At 34.6% G+C, this 14089-nt stretch overlaps 1 long non-coding RNA gene across 2 annotated transcripts in view; it reads left to right on the plus strand.

Annotated features, from left to right (window-relative positions):
- The first annotated feature begins 7486 nt into the window (after positions 1–7486).
- LOC110470852 (uncharacterized) overlaps positions 7487–14089 on the plus strand; it is a 40874-nt gene continuing 34271 nt past the window's right edge. Inside the window, exons 1-2 of one of the 2 annotated variants that reach the window (XR_013342067.1) lie at positions 7487–7554; positions 10506–10542. This is a non-coding gene — a long non-coding RNA (uncharacterized LOC110470852). Of the gene's footprint in view, positions 7555–10406; positions 10543–14089 lie in introns of those variants that run through there. The other variant, XR_002465484.2, reaches the window with a different exon arrangement.

Genomic DNA, 14089 nt, shown 5'->3' on the forward strand with positions numbered 1-14089 from the left:
GAAACCATGCTTCACATGATTCTTGAACTTAAATGGCTGAATGTGATCAGCACCCTTCATTCTTTAGCCTTAGTAGTTAAAGACTTCTTTTCGTGTATGATCTTGATTACAGAATCACATAAAAATATCTATAAACACACAAAATAATAGCAGAAGGCTATATCAATTAAAATGTAGTATTCAATAATTCATTCTTTAATTAAAGCTCTTCCTTTTCCTATTGCAGTAACCTTTCAAGTGTTAAAGCAGATATAAAAGCTAATCATTTGTATGAAGTATCTGTTTTAATTAGCAGTTTGCAAAACAATAATGAAGGAAACCAAAAAATGGATCTTTAAATACTTTTGCTTTTACTCTTAATGCAATAAATAAAAAGAAATATACTTTAGAGAAAATATTTTCTAGAGGAAAATCTGTATCTGTTTGTGGACAGTATGCATTTATGTACACAGAAAAGGATACATTTGTTCCAGCTTTTTGTTTGTAAATAGATGAAATTACTTTGGAAAAAGGAAAGGATATGTCCCAAAATAAGCTCAATAAAATATACATTTGAGTTTGTTCCTCCATTACATTTTTTTATCTGTAAATCAGTCTTAAAACTTTATTTCAGAGGCTATATTTTTCAATAAAAAATGACACAAAAGGAATAATGTATTGCATATTTTTAATGTAAGTGTCATCTCCACCCTTTAGAAATATTCCAGAAATATTACTTCATCATAAAAATCAGTTTTCATTGAAGTATTTCTAGATATATTGCTCTAATAATAGTGGCAGAGTAAGCTGAAGCAGGTCAATATAAAGACTTGTGTGAAGTCTCCTATTCCAGATCCTAATCCCATTCCAAACTATCTAGATATTGCTATTTTTTTTTTTTTTTTTTGGTGTGTGTGTGTCTGTGTGTATGTTTGCAGATGTATAAACACATTTTATTCAGAAAAACAGAGTTATGTAGACATAACTACAATATTTTAAAATCACAGTTTGCACTGGTTCAGATTCTTTATCTAGATAAATGGTTCATGTGGTTTCATGTTTGTGTCCCTGTCTGACTTGAAAAATGCTGAATGGTCTGTGATCAATAAGAGTTCAAGTTATTTGAACTTTGTAGGAAATTATAAGAATCAGGCCTGGGCATGTGAAATTGTAAATGTCACTAATGAATGCTAACCAGTAGACAGTGATTTTTGAAGATTTTCCTGATGCTTGATGCATGAGAAGACTCAGTCTTGAAAGGACTGTACTTATTAAGCTTTTCAAATGCTTCTTTGGAAAATTAGAACTAAGCTAAACTATTGGTTAATGTAGCTGTCAGAGAAAAATGTAGTCCAAAGGCATGATTAGACAATTTATTCCCTGTGGTAATATCTGAATTCAGTGTTATTTTCCCCTATATCTCCTCCCATGTACTGGAGCCTCATTACTTGGAATCAATAATTTTACACAGTAAAGATATCTGCTTGCTTTCAGTGATGCAAAAACAAATATAAATGATTTTAGCATGCATTAGGTGCGTTCAGGGGTTACTTACAAAAAAGAAATTGTGATGTGTGTTTTAGTGGAAAAGTGCACAAGTATTTATACAGCATGTTATAATAATATGAAGCATTTAATTGAACACTATTTTTAATGAAAAAGGTAGAAAAATAGCATAAAGTCTCTATTTCTTATACTTGGGATAGCAAATATATCTGCAATAAGGCACCACAGTTATAAAATTTAACCTGTTTGTTGAATATTTTTGTTAAACTTTGAGAGAACAGGTACATATATTGTATTTGCTGTCTGTCTCTGTGCTCACTCAAGTTCTAGGAAATCAAAGCAATTATTCTGAAAAACATGTGGAAAGCAGTGTGGAGCCATAATTAATCTCATATTAGGATACAATGAATTCCATGTTATCACACCAAATATGGCACTTCCTAGTAAATTATGAATGTGGGCTTTAAGCACTTTTTAACTGTTCTCCTATGTTAATGCATCAGATTACTTTTAATTCTTATTTCTCTAGAATATATATTTCAATTACCATCTTCTAAAATTTGTTAGAAATACAGTCTATACTTTAAACTTTTAAAATCAAAAAAGTAGTATCAATAATTGTATTAGCCCTGTGGTACCTACAGTACATACACATTCTTTCCTGAATACCTCCAGTACATATTGGTTTTCTAAAGATTTGAGTATAACCAACACTTATTACTGGTTGCACAATGTATTTTTTTCACAAATGTGTGAAATTCTATGTGGGTTTTTTTTCACATTAAAAATGTACAGAACAAAAAGCATCAAATTACTAGTTCAAGTTTGTACTGGAGTGAAACATTTGACCTTGCATTCGTACAGGGTCAAATAATTCTACAGAACTATTGTTATTATTAAAGCAGATTTAAAGAGAATATTATAGAAATAAAAATACAGAAAATGGTTCTTCAATATGTACAATAAGGAAAAAAGTTACTCCTTAAAATCAGATGTAAGTGTAATTTAAAATTATGAAGTTAAAAACCAGCTGATTTTCTTTGTTGCCCAGGATTCCTTTTGGGTATTATTTCAGTCTTGTAATCTTTTTAAATTTTTTATACTTGGAAAGACAATGGAATATGACAGGTTCTTTGACAGTTTGCTAACACAAATTAACCTCATTTATGGGAAAACTAGTTGTGCGTGAACATCTACTTTTGCAGTGCTTTTCAAGACAATGTCTAAACTGCTGAATTTCTGGGAGGTCTGCTTCCTAAATTTTAAGCACTTTGCTGAGTAATAGCATTTATATTGTAACATGTATCTTATGATAGGCCTGCATATTGATGACTCTATAATATTTGTAGAGGAAAAGGAAGAAATAAAACATGCTTGATTTGTTCTTTCAAACTAATGAAAATTCATTGCTGCTTTGCATATGATTTCATCAGAGAGAACAGAGTGGGGGTTTTGACCATGGTTTATTCTTTAATTCATAAAGAACCAAATCTTAAGAGATTTGTGGTGGGAATTTTTCACATAGAAATAATACTAGTCTAATGGAAATATGTATGGTAGTATTTTTTTCTTTCTAGCCTGAAAATAAATAAAGGATTGTTCCCAGGAATAAGGAGAAGAATACAGGAGATTCTGACCTAAATGTAACCCCTTACAAATATTGGTAACCAAAATAACTATTAGGCTATTCTTATTTTGTTAAATTTCATTATTTGTGGATAGAACATGTTTTATAATTAAGTGAGAGGTACCATATAATTTGGGTGAAGATGATGAAAATTATCTATCAAATAGAATCAAACACTAGTGGACTTTAAAAATAAATTTATAAATTAAATGGCCCAAAGGTCCTGTCTATCCACCTTCTAAAATCATGTGCATTTCTCAATTTAGTTTAAGATATACTGTTGAAGAAACACACAGCTATACAGCAGAAGACAATACAAAATGTTATACAAACTCCTATGTTTCTTCATCTGTAGTTTTGAGGTTTTTTTGTGTAGAACCACTGGTGCTGAAGTAAGGACCACAAAAGTTTAATGGAGGGTGGAGACAAATGACATATAGTCTCTATAGTTGTCTACGATGAAAAATCTCCAACTGTAAAGAGAAATATTAGCTCTATGGTAAACAAACGAAAAAAACCCAAATAAATTAAAAAAAGCTGACTTCTTGAGGACTCTAAGTCTGGACTGAAAATGTTCATTTTAGGTTACCTTTTCTGAAAATTTTTGCTATCTGTTTTATTTGTTCTGGATGACCTACATTTATGGTGCTGAAACCTTTAATGTATAATCATACAACCATGTTTTCAGTACATGCCACATATGTTTGAAATAAATTATTTTAGGTGTATATCAAAGCATTAAAGTATGTTTATGGATTATCTCATATTATTATGGCAAAGTTAGATTCCCTGTTTACTGTGGGTCCACTTGTGTGAAGGTTACAGAAGGAGACTTTGAAATCTCTAAATATAGCTTAAAAGAGTTTCTCTATATCTAAAATGTCATGACATTAACATCCAGTATCTTGGGATGCTCCAAAGTTAGAAACTGGGAAACTGATCATTTCCAGTGGCATAGAGCTATAATTTCTAGTCTTAAAACTATTCAAAGAAATGGACCTACCTTTTGACATTTTAAATATAAAAAAGTTTTTGGAGTACAGCTCATCCTGTGTATTAGGAAGCTAGTTTTCTGAGGAAGAATTACTGATTCAAGAAGGGTTAGAATGAGTGACTTGGTGTTGTAGTTAATTAAACATAATAAGAAAAGTCCCTGCTGGTTCTTTACAGGTATTCTGTAGTTCTGATGTTTATAAGAGGGTGTCTAGGTCATAAAAATGATATTAATTACTGAAAAATACTTATAAATTATATTTAATCTACTTCATATTTACAAAAAATGGACCTACTTATATAGTCCTGAGTGAAACTAGGGTTTGAAGATGCAGACATAAATGCATTTTATGAGCAGAGAAAGGAGATTTTATTTGTTGCTATTAAGAAGTAAGTTCAATTAAAGAGAATAATTCAGATGTAGTGTGTTCTCAGTTTTTCTTTGACCCAGTGCTCATCAGCAGTGATTGTCTGTTCCGGGGTTTTTTTGGTGGTGAGGCTGAATATGTAATTAATTGCAGATATGAATATAAAAAGAAATTTACTTTCTCAGTGCTCTTCAGTAAAGCATTTCATTGAGCTGGATGACAAATCAGTGTCTGAAGTTGTGTGTCACAGCCTGACTGCTTTTCCATTTAGGGCCTATTTCACACTGACTGAAAAATGGTAGAGTGGTTCAGCTCCATTTGCTGAATAACCTGGAGGTCCTTAGGGGAAAAGGGGAAAAATCTGCTGTGTTTCAGAGAGTGTTGGATCTAACTTGAATTCTTGGCATGCAAGTAGTATATTTCTCTTGCTTGCAATAACTTACATTAAGCCTGGCTTTGACTAGTGTGATGGGAATATCAGACATCTCCCCAGAGTAACATTTTGCAGTACAGCAGGAAAAAAATAGCAGTTATCTGTCTGTTTGCACAGAAAATTATATATACATTTCTGAGCTGGATCAATAATGCTTCTTGTTATTGTACATGCCAGTTTATGGAATAGAATTTAAAAAAAAATTCAGAATTGTCAAATGCACTACTGTTTTCTGCCTGGATACTTTGGAAAGGCCTTGTTTTTAAAATATGAATTTTCACAGCATTATGACCATCATGTCATGGATGACTGTGGGACAAAATGGCGAAAACCAAGTTCTTTAGTTTATATTAATACAGTCCAACATAACTTCAGAAACTTATCTACCAAAGTTCATTTTAATTTACACCACCTTCACCATTTCCTATAAAATGTCTGTGAAACAAAAGCATAGTATATATAGTGAATATATAGTCATGTTAAAAAATTGCACGTAAAAGGTGTAGAAGGAGACGCATATATCAACTGCTTTAATGTACAGCAGTTTTAAAAAAAATCCATGTTATATCTATAGTTGATTATGTAGCAAAATAGGCTTCAATATTTTGTTTACATGAAATCTAATTTAATAATGATCTATAAAAATGATCATCACTAACAATGATGACTCAGGAAAGGCCAACATTTGAATTGCAGAAAAACTGGAATAATTAGAGCCAGAAAAATCAAGAAACATTTGAATTTAAGTGAGTAGGAAATGCTTGCTAGATAGTGAAAGAATGCCTGGTTCAATAAAACTCAGATGTCAGTTGAGCTGTTTTAGTTTCCTTTTACGTTTTCTCTTCTGTCCTCTATTATCTTATTTCATATTGTCTTTTTTCTAAATGTGAGGTTCTAAATCAGTTATTCTTAGTCATCTAGCAGTTCCACAAGACTCTTAGAGAGGTAAGAATGGATAAAATTGGATAGATTTTTTTTTCTCCAGTTTTTGCTTCTTGCTGACAGATGTTGAACATGATCTGAAGTGAATTTTAACCCTAAAGAAGCTTTATAGAGAAATTCTGAGATAACCTTCTTATAATGAGTTCATTGTTAACAATTCTAAGCTGTACTTTTGCATTATCTACCATGGCTTACAGACAAAGTATCCCTATAATTCTCTCCAGCCAATTCAGCAGATCTGACAGTGTTGTAGCTGTGGTGATGTGCTTTTGCATGTAATTGGGGCATGGAAACATTCTTCACTGATATTTTTTGCTCCTGGGAAGCCTTGCATAAAAAGAGAATTGATCAAATGGTCTCCTACAGGGCTACCATTGCTGCAGGCTGGTCATTTAGGGTGGCCAACAAAAATATAAGGCAAATATGAGGCAGATAAAAATAAAAAAGAGCAAATGAAGGTAGCTAGAGGCAGAAAAACACTGTCAATCTATCCCTTTGTTATAGCTTTGCTTCAAGCATCAGTGCTTGTAAGAAGCTCCAAAGTGGCCCTAGGATGAAGCTCTGTAATTGCAGGCAAGCAAGGCACAGATGTTAGCTTTTATTAAATATCAACAAAATTTAACAGTGCCAACAGCCCATTGCTGAAGGAGAAAGGAGGATGGGAAGGAAATTCCTTCTTTGAGATGATTTCATGCTTACTGTCCTTCAGACCTACTCATCAGACCTGTCATTATGCTGTGTGTGTCTGACAGAGTCAGGCTAGACGTAAGTACCTTGATAGCTTTATGCACTTGAGTTCTGTATCTAAGCTTTTGCTCATGAGGCTGTAGGCTGTACTGCCTGGCTCCCAGTTGTTACTGAAAGGTACAGTTCCCTCTTAAAGTCCAGTGTTGTATCTGTTGTCCTTATGGAAACATCTTTACTTCTTTGGAGTGCCTCAAAAGTCATTAAACACTAATGTTTAGGCAACTGAATTCTTCCCAAAATCCTAAATTGAGTGGGTGAAGGCATATATTAGAGATGCTGATAACTGTGCAGCAAAATGTTCCTTTCTCCTGTGTCCTTGCACTGAAATGAAGGTTTATAGAAGGAGGCAAAAACATTGAGCCTGATCTTTTTGCTCATTAGCACTTTGTAGTTCTTTTTTTTTTTTTTTTTTTTTTTTTTTTTTTTTTTTATGAAAAGCGAGTTGTTAATTTAATTTAGAGACATTATTGGGTTCTGGTAGTTTGCCATGACATGGCTTCATCCAGATGCAGAACAGATTTTTTAAGGCAGATTTATTGATGCACTTGGACTTCTTTCTATTTTACTCAGTTAGTATGAGTGAGGTTTTAGAATATCTCTATTCTGAGATTTCAGCTCTCCTGCCCCTTCATTACATTCACTGGACCAAACTAGTCATTTAGAAATACCAGTCTTGCTTTTTTAGGTTATCGCTCTCTTCAGATCATTTGAATAGCACTGTGTTGTTCAGAGCTTTTCCTAAGATCATGCAGAAAGGAATTTTACATGAAGTTATTTTATTTTGTCTAATTCAGAACATTACAATATTGAATTGCGAAATGTTGATGACAACTTAATTGGCTTTAACTTGTCAGTGCACCCACACAGTTCTTTGTTTTTTTCAGATTGACCATATACAGGCTGCCTTTGTGCTGAAGGATCCCATTCCAAAATGGTTACTCAAGAGCCATTACTCAAAGGTAATTGTGGAGTTGAAAGGTATTCAGTGCTAGCAACACAATCCCTCCCACCTTTGCCTCCCCTCCAATCCCCCAAGGTGCTAGAGGAAATGCTAGCAGGAGAGATTGTCGCAGGAGACATTGCTTTGCTTTGCAATGTTCATGCCAAAAGACAGCATTATTTTTGCCTGAAGTTCTCTTTTATGACATGTACAGATCAGCATAAAGTACTCTGCAAAATTAATTGAATTCTCCAATAATTGTTCTAAAGCCAAATACCATACAGACCCTTAAGATATATATGCATTTTCAAATGTCTTTGTACCCTGATTTGGGCCATTTACCTCACAAAATCTCAGATAAAGGCTGAGTGCATTAATGAAACTGCAATTCAATGTACATTTTTTTTCTTTTCTGCTTTTCTTTTTTTGATGTGGATGCTTTTGTTTTCTGCTGCAGTGAACATGTTTCCAAGGTTTACTTGATTTGTCCACCTGTTGGTGACAATATGAGCAAGGATGGGGAATAACAGTGAATAGATATGAAGACAAAGAGAATTGTGTCAAAGAAGATTAGGAAGAAGTATACAGACACAGCAAATCCAGCTTGATAGTTGTAGGAGATTTAATAGAGCAAGGAAATAAAAGTTTAGTCTAACAAAGATGTAAAAACTGGGGGCAGTATTCCTCTGCCATGTTCTGGCTCCTACTGCACAGCTTCTCTGATTCTGTCCCACACTGAGGGGATCTGCTCTCAAGAATGTTGTGTCAAAATTAATGAATGAATTCAGTTTCATTTAGTATGAAAATGCATATATCTTCTAGAACATACTGAGAGATGAGGCTGATGAAAACCAGTTGGGACCAATGAAGATACATTGAGTTGAACATTGTATAATCCAGAGGATCACAAGAAGTTCAGCTCCTGCTGACATAAAAAGATGGAGAAATGTGTTTCTTCAGAGAGAAATTACAGAGTGGATCTGAGATGTTAAACAGTTGATTTGGGGGCAGAAAAAATCAGGGTAATTTGTGCAATAGTAAAAATTTTAATGGGAACAGTCCTTGTTATATAAAACCCATCAATGGCAGGAATTTGAATGTAAAGTACCAGAAATTATGGGCTAAATTTACATCAGTAAATAATTCAATCCAGTAGGGAAGGATCAGCAGATCAAAGCAGGACATGTTGGCATTTATGTCTGCCATACTTGAAGTCTGGAGTTTTAGCTCTACACAGGATTTAACATTATTTCTTTAACTGAACATATCTCCTCTGTGTATGGCTCAAAGCAGTCAAAAGGACCAATCACTGTGTCACATCCTTTTCTTGGTCGTGACATGAGGGTACATTTGATGCATACATCAAGCCACCATTTTTATTTAGATTTCTGTTAAAGAAATCAACTTTGCAGTGACTGAAGCTACTTTGAGCTGAATTGCATATTTTGCTCTAGAACAAGTGGCAATAGAATAATTGCTTAATAAATTAATAAAAATATATGTTGTTCATATACCACAAGGTGTGTCTAGTTATAACTCCAACTTCAATGAATTTATATTTAATATTTGATTTTTCCCCATGTGTCTATTCTATCCCAAATAAAATATTAAGTACATAATAGGTATTACATAAATGCAAACATTTACAGACTCATAGGATGATGGTCTGGAAGGAACTTTAAATTTTTTTATTTTCCACCCCCATGCTGAGGGCAAAGATGCCACCCGATACAGAAGCATTTTATAAATTTAAACTTTAACTGGGCTATGTTAAACAATTTTAAAAATATTTTTTTAAATTTTTCTCTACATCTCTTTGTATGTATGCATATAGTGTTAAGTCAGATGAAGTGGAAGAGTAAGTGGTAATATGCTTTTAATTTATTAATTTAGCAATTTTACTTTTCAACGCTGTATGTTTCATATTTTGCATTCTAGATGTTTTACTATGCTGTTTTCCTCTTCTTTTTAAAGCATCACTAATTCACCTCAGTGCAGCAATAATCAGTAACTGGGAAGGAGTTTGGAAGGAGAGAGAGGGAAAAAGACAGCTATTGAAGTAAATGAAGCATTACTCATGACTGCTGCACATGCCAGTGTCTGTTTCTCTACTAGCATCATATCTCCTCTTCGGAGCATTTGAATGATAACTCATTTCCCAGATCATTCCATGCTCAAGGGCAAAAGCTACCTTCACCACAGAGAGAATTAGCACTGGTTGTTCTAATTTTGGAAATACATAGCAATTAATTTCAGGAGAAACTTGGCCTTAGAATCCATTAATGAAGAATGACAGAGCTGAGCTCAGAGATGGTGGCCCAGAACTGCTAGATTTGCTGTTCTACACAATTGGTCCATGGAATCCCTATGCAGATCATCTTCCCTTTTCTTTTTCTGTCTTTCTCCCTCCTTTCCACTAATCTTTATGATTTGATCCACTTAGCATCTCAGCTGTATTACCCTTCTTGTTCATTGCATTGCATTTCCTTTACCATTCTGTTTGGATATTTTTTTTTTTACTCATATCTTAAAAAAGAAAATGCTTAAATGAACTATGTTTTACAGTTTCTTTGCATCAGCATGAACTCTTCTTTGTTTTTCTTGTATGTTGCCCAGATAGTTGCTTTTATTTCACAGAATCATATTAATAGAATAGCCTGGGTTGGAAGAAACCTAAAGATCATCTAGTTCCAACCTCCCTTCTGTGGACAGGGCAATTTTTCAATTGACCAGGTTACTCAGAGCTCTATCTTTGACCCTCTGTATTTCAAAATTAAACTTTATTTTACTTTGAAGTCTTAAGGATGTATAAAAGCCAAGTGTAGGTGTAACTAACCATGTATTTACACTGTTGTGGGTAGCATAATGCTCATAAAACTTATTTTGGGATTCTGCAATTTGTGATAAAACATAAATAGATAACATTAAAGCATACTCTCTAATGACATTTATTTTCAAACTGAATTACAGAAAATCTAAAGTCTGAGCCTGGTGTCTGTCCCTATGGGTAAGTTTCATTTTCACATACTATTAGAAAGACAGTTGTAACTGGAAAAAAAAAGGCTGGAAGGAATGTCTGAGAAATGCCATAGATAAAGATCTACATTGTTTTTAATGAATGTTTGCTTGGCACTAGTATTTTTCTTTCTGAAGGAATCTTAGAGACACTTGTGTTTAAAACACTTATGATTAGAAATTACTTTATCATAAATGTGCCAGTCTCATGCATACAAATTTCACTGAGCTAGGGACACACTGCAGAATGATTTACAGCTTGTCTTCATGGCACTGACCACAGCCCTCAGACACTAGTGGTTCCACCAGTTTTCAGTGCACACTACTTTCCACTTATCTTTTCCACACTTCCTCATTTTGTCTATGAAAGGGATATGGGAGACAGTCTTGAAAACCTTACTAAAGTTGGAATAAGCAACAGCCACTTCTCTCATTGCCTCCTGCTCCCCCTTTTCCCCCCTGAGCTGAGCTAGTCCTTTTGTTGTGAAGGCTACAAGGTTGATCAGGCTTGACTTCCCTGTCGTATATCCATGCTGACCAATCCTATAACTTTCTTTCCTTTAACACATTTGGAGAAGGTTTCCAGGGCTATTTGCTCCATTGTATTCTCCAAGACTTAGATGCAGCTGAATTGTAATTCTCTGAACCCTACCTACCTTTCTTGAAGGTAGGGATGACCTTTGCTTTTCCAGCCCCTAAGGAACCTACACTAATCATCATGAACCTTCAAAAGTAATTGAGATTGGCATCACAATGACATCAGCTTCCTCAGTATTTGTTTCCTACAAAAACAAGGCCTCAGTGATTGGAAAAAAGGAAATATCAAACCCATTTTAAAAAAGGGTTAAAAGGAGGATACTGGGAATTACTGACTTGTCATGTCATCTCAATATGTAATAAAATAATAGAACAGAATCTCCTGGAAGCTATGTCAAAACATATGGAAGATGAAGTAATTAGAAACAGCCAGTATGGTTTCATCAAGGGCAAACTGTGCCTGATGAATCTAGTGGTCTTCTAAAATGAAGTAACTGCTTTTGTAGATAGGGGAAGTCATTAACAGGTGTTATCTATCTGAACATTTGTAAGACCTTTGATATGGTCTCCCACAATATTCTTGCCACTAAATTGAAGATAAGGGTTTGATAGATGAACTGTCATATGCATAAGGAATTGGCTGGATGGTCACATGCAAAGAGTTGCAGTCACATGTTCAATGTCCAAGTGAAAACCAGACTCTTGGTCTCCCTCAAGAGTCTGTACTGGGACAAAACCCATTTAATATCTTCATCAACAACATATATAATGGAGTCAAGTGAAACCTCAGCAAGTTTACAGATGACAGTGAGTGGTGAAGCTGATACCTGAGGAATGCCATCTAGAGGGACCTCGACAATATTGAGGACTGGGCCCAGGCAATTCTCATGGAGCTCAACAAGGCCAAATGAAAGGTCTTGTGTCTGGGTCAGGGTAATCCCCATTACCAGCATGAACTGGGGATGAATGGATTGAGAGCAGTCCTGAGGAGGAGTGGTGGATGAAAAATTGCTTATGAGTTGGCAGTCTGCACTTACAGCCCAGAGAACCAACCCTGTCCTGGACTCCATCAAAAGCAGTGTGGCTATCAGGGCAAGGAAGAGGATTCTGCCCCTCTGATCCTGCTCTTGTGAAATTCCACTTGGAGAGCTACATACAGATCTGGAGTCCTAACAAAATGGAAGACATGGATCTCTTAGAGTGGGTCCAGAGGGAAGAGGGTAGATTTAAATTGGACACAAGGAAGAAATTTTTTTATGAAAAGCATGGGCCCAGTTCTGCAGAGCAGCGTCCATCCTAAGGACCTCCAACCAGGCTGAGGTCTTCTTTGAGCTCGAATAGCTGATCCAGATTTTCTTGTTCTCATCTATACAAAATGTTGTCCCTTTGTGATCCATTCTAGATCTGGTACGCTCTCCTTATCCCTGTTGAAACTAGCGATCTTCATTAATCGGGAGTCAGCTGGAACAAGAGCTCAACACCCTTTGGTCAAGTTTCTGAAGAAGCTGAAATCTGCTTTATATGGAGGGGTGTGAAATTACTAAAACTGTTTTGAATAAGAAGAAAATAGACATATCTTGTCATTGACTCCAACACTATCTTGGTATAAGACCACTTGTCTACCTACAACAGACTAATAGAGAAATGAAAGAGAGAAAAATGACAGGGCTGATCCACAGAAATTGTAATTGCTTTAAAAGGCTGATTTAATTGCTAATGAAAAGTAATCCCATGGTGCAGAAGCACTAATGTTTACAAATTTTGCCACTTAGGTTTGAATTTTGAAAACTTCCTGTCCTTTGTATTATTAGTTGTCTTACATGATAATAATCTTCAAGAAATAATTTTTAAAAATTAGGGTGATTTTGAATGCAGTTAAATAATGCTTATTTTGGTGTTCCCTCTTTACACATATGCTCTTCCATCTCTTTAATGTTTGTGGAGCAAATGAAGAATTTCTAAACAGTGCCAGAGGGACATTGTGCTAATTCTTTGAGAAAGAAAATCCTTACAATTTTAGTATGCCTTAAGCACTGCTGGTTTATGATAAGGTCTTTGTAGAGGTGCAATAAAGATAATGGCTTATTTAAAATACTATCAATATACTTGGTTAGGAAACGAAACCCCCAGTTCTTCATGCATTGTATTTAAATGAATGAATCTTCTTATTCTTCCTTTAAAGAATTGCAATGTATACGTAGGTACTGTGGTATGATGATTTTATTTTTGGTGCAACTGTCTTTGAACATAGAAATATGGTTTGGATTAAGTGCCATCCCTCTTTGAAAGAGTTTTTTTCTGAGAGGAGAGTGAATATACATTGAGGAGAGCAAATACCACTGCAAATATATTTTTTAAATTCAAGTGTAAATACAAATGCCTATGATAAAGAACATGCAAAAGAATTTTCTAATAAGTATATTAATTATTTTTAAAGGGAGCTAATTATGCCCAGAGCTGAATAGATTATTTTAAAAGAAAATCTGGATAAGTAATCTAAGATATTTGTTGCAGATATTGTGTTCCATTGCATGTTCTTCACCTATCAGTTTCAGAAAAGGATGTTAATGGCATGCAGTACTAATATAGACAAGGGACTACACAGTTTACTTTCCAGTGGCTGCATTTGGCTGCAGTAAACCATTTGAAATGTATTCAGATAGTGACTGAAAAGGGAGTGCAAGGATTAATTTGACTGTCCAGGGAAGAGGAGTTCAATTATCTTCTTGTGGATCTCCCATCACATGTGTAAAATATGGGTGTAAAGTAATTTGATCAATGCTGAGCAACAACATGCCAGCAGCACTGTGACAAGAGCTTTAGATATAGCAATATACTATGTATCATAGTTTTTTTCCCCACTAAAACCTAATGGGATGGTATAGCTTTTGATCTCTGCTGATAAGGCCTTGTATGCATCCTGTATGACAATGTGTATTTTGAGTGTGTTGTCCTTCTGGCCTATATAAATAAATATTTTGAAGGCAGATATGCGTGCCCTC

This window comes from Lonchura striata, chromosome 2 (assembly GCF_046129695.1).
Source record: "Lonchura striata isolate bLonStr1 chromosome 2, bLonStr1.mat, whole genome shotgun sequence".
NCBI classification, from domain to species: domain Eukaryota; kingdom Metazoa; phylum Chordata; class Aves; order Passeriformes; family Estrildidae; genus Lonchura; species Lonchura striata.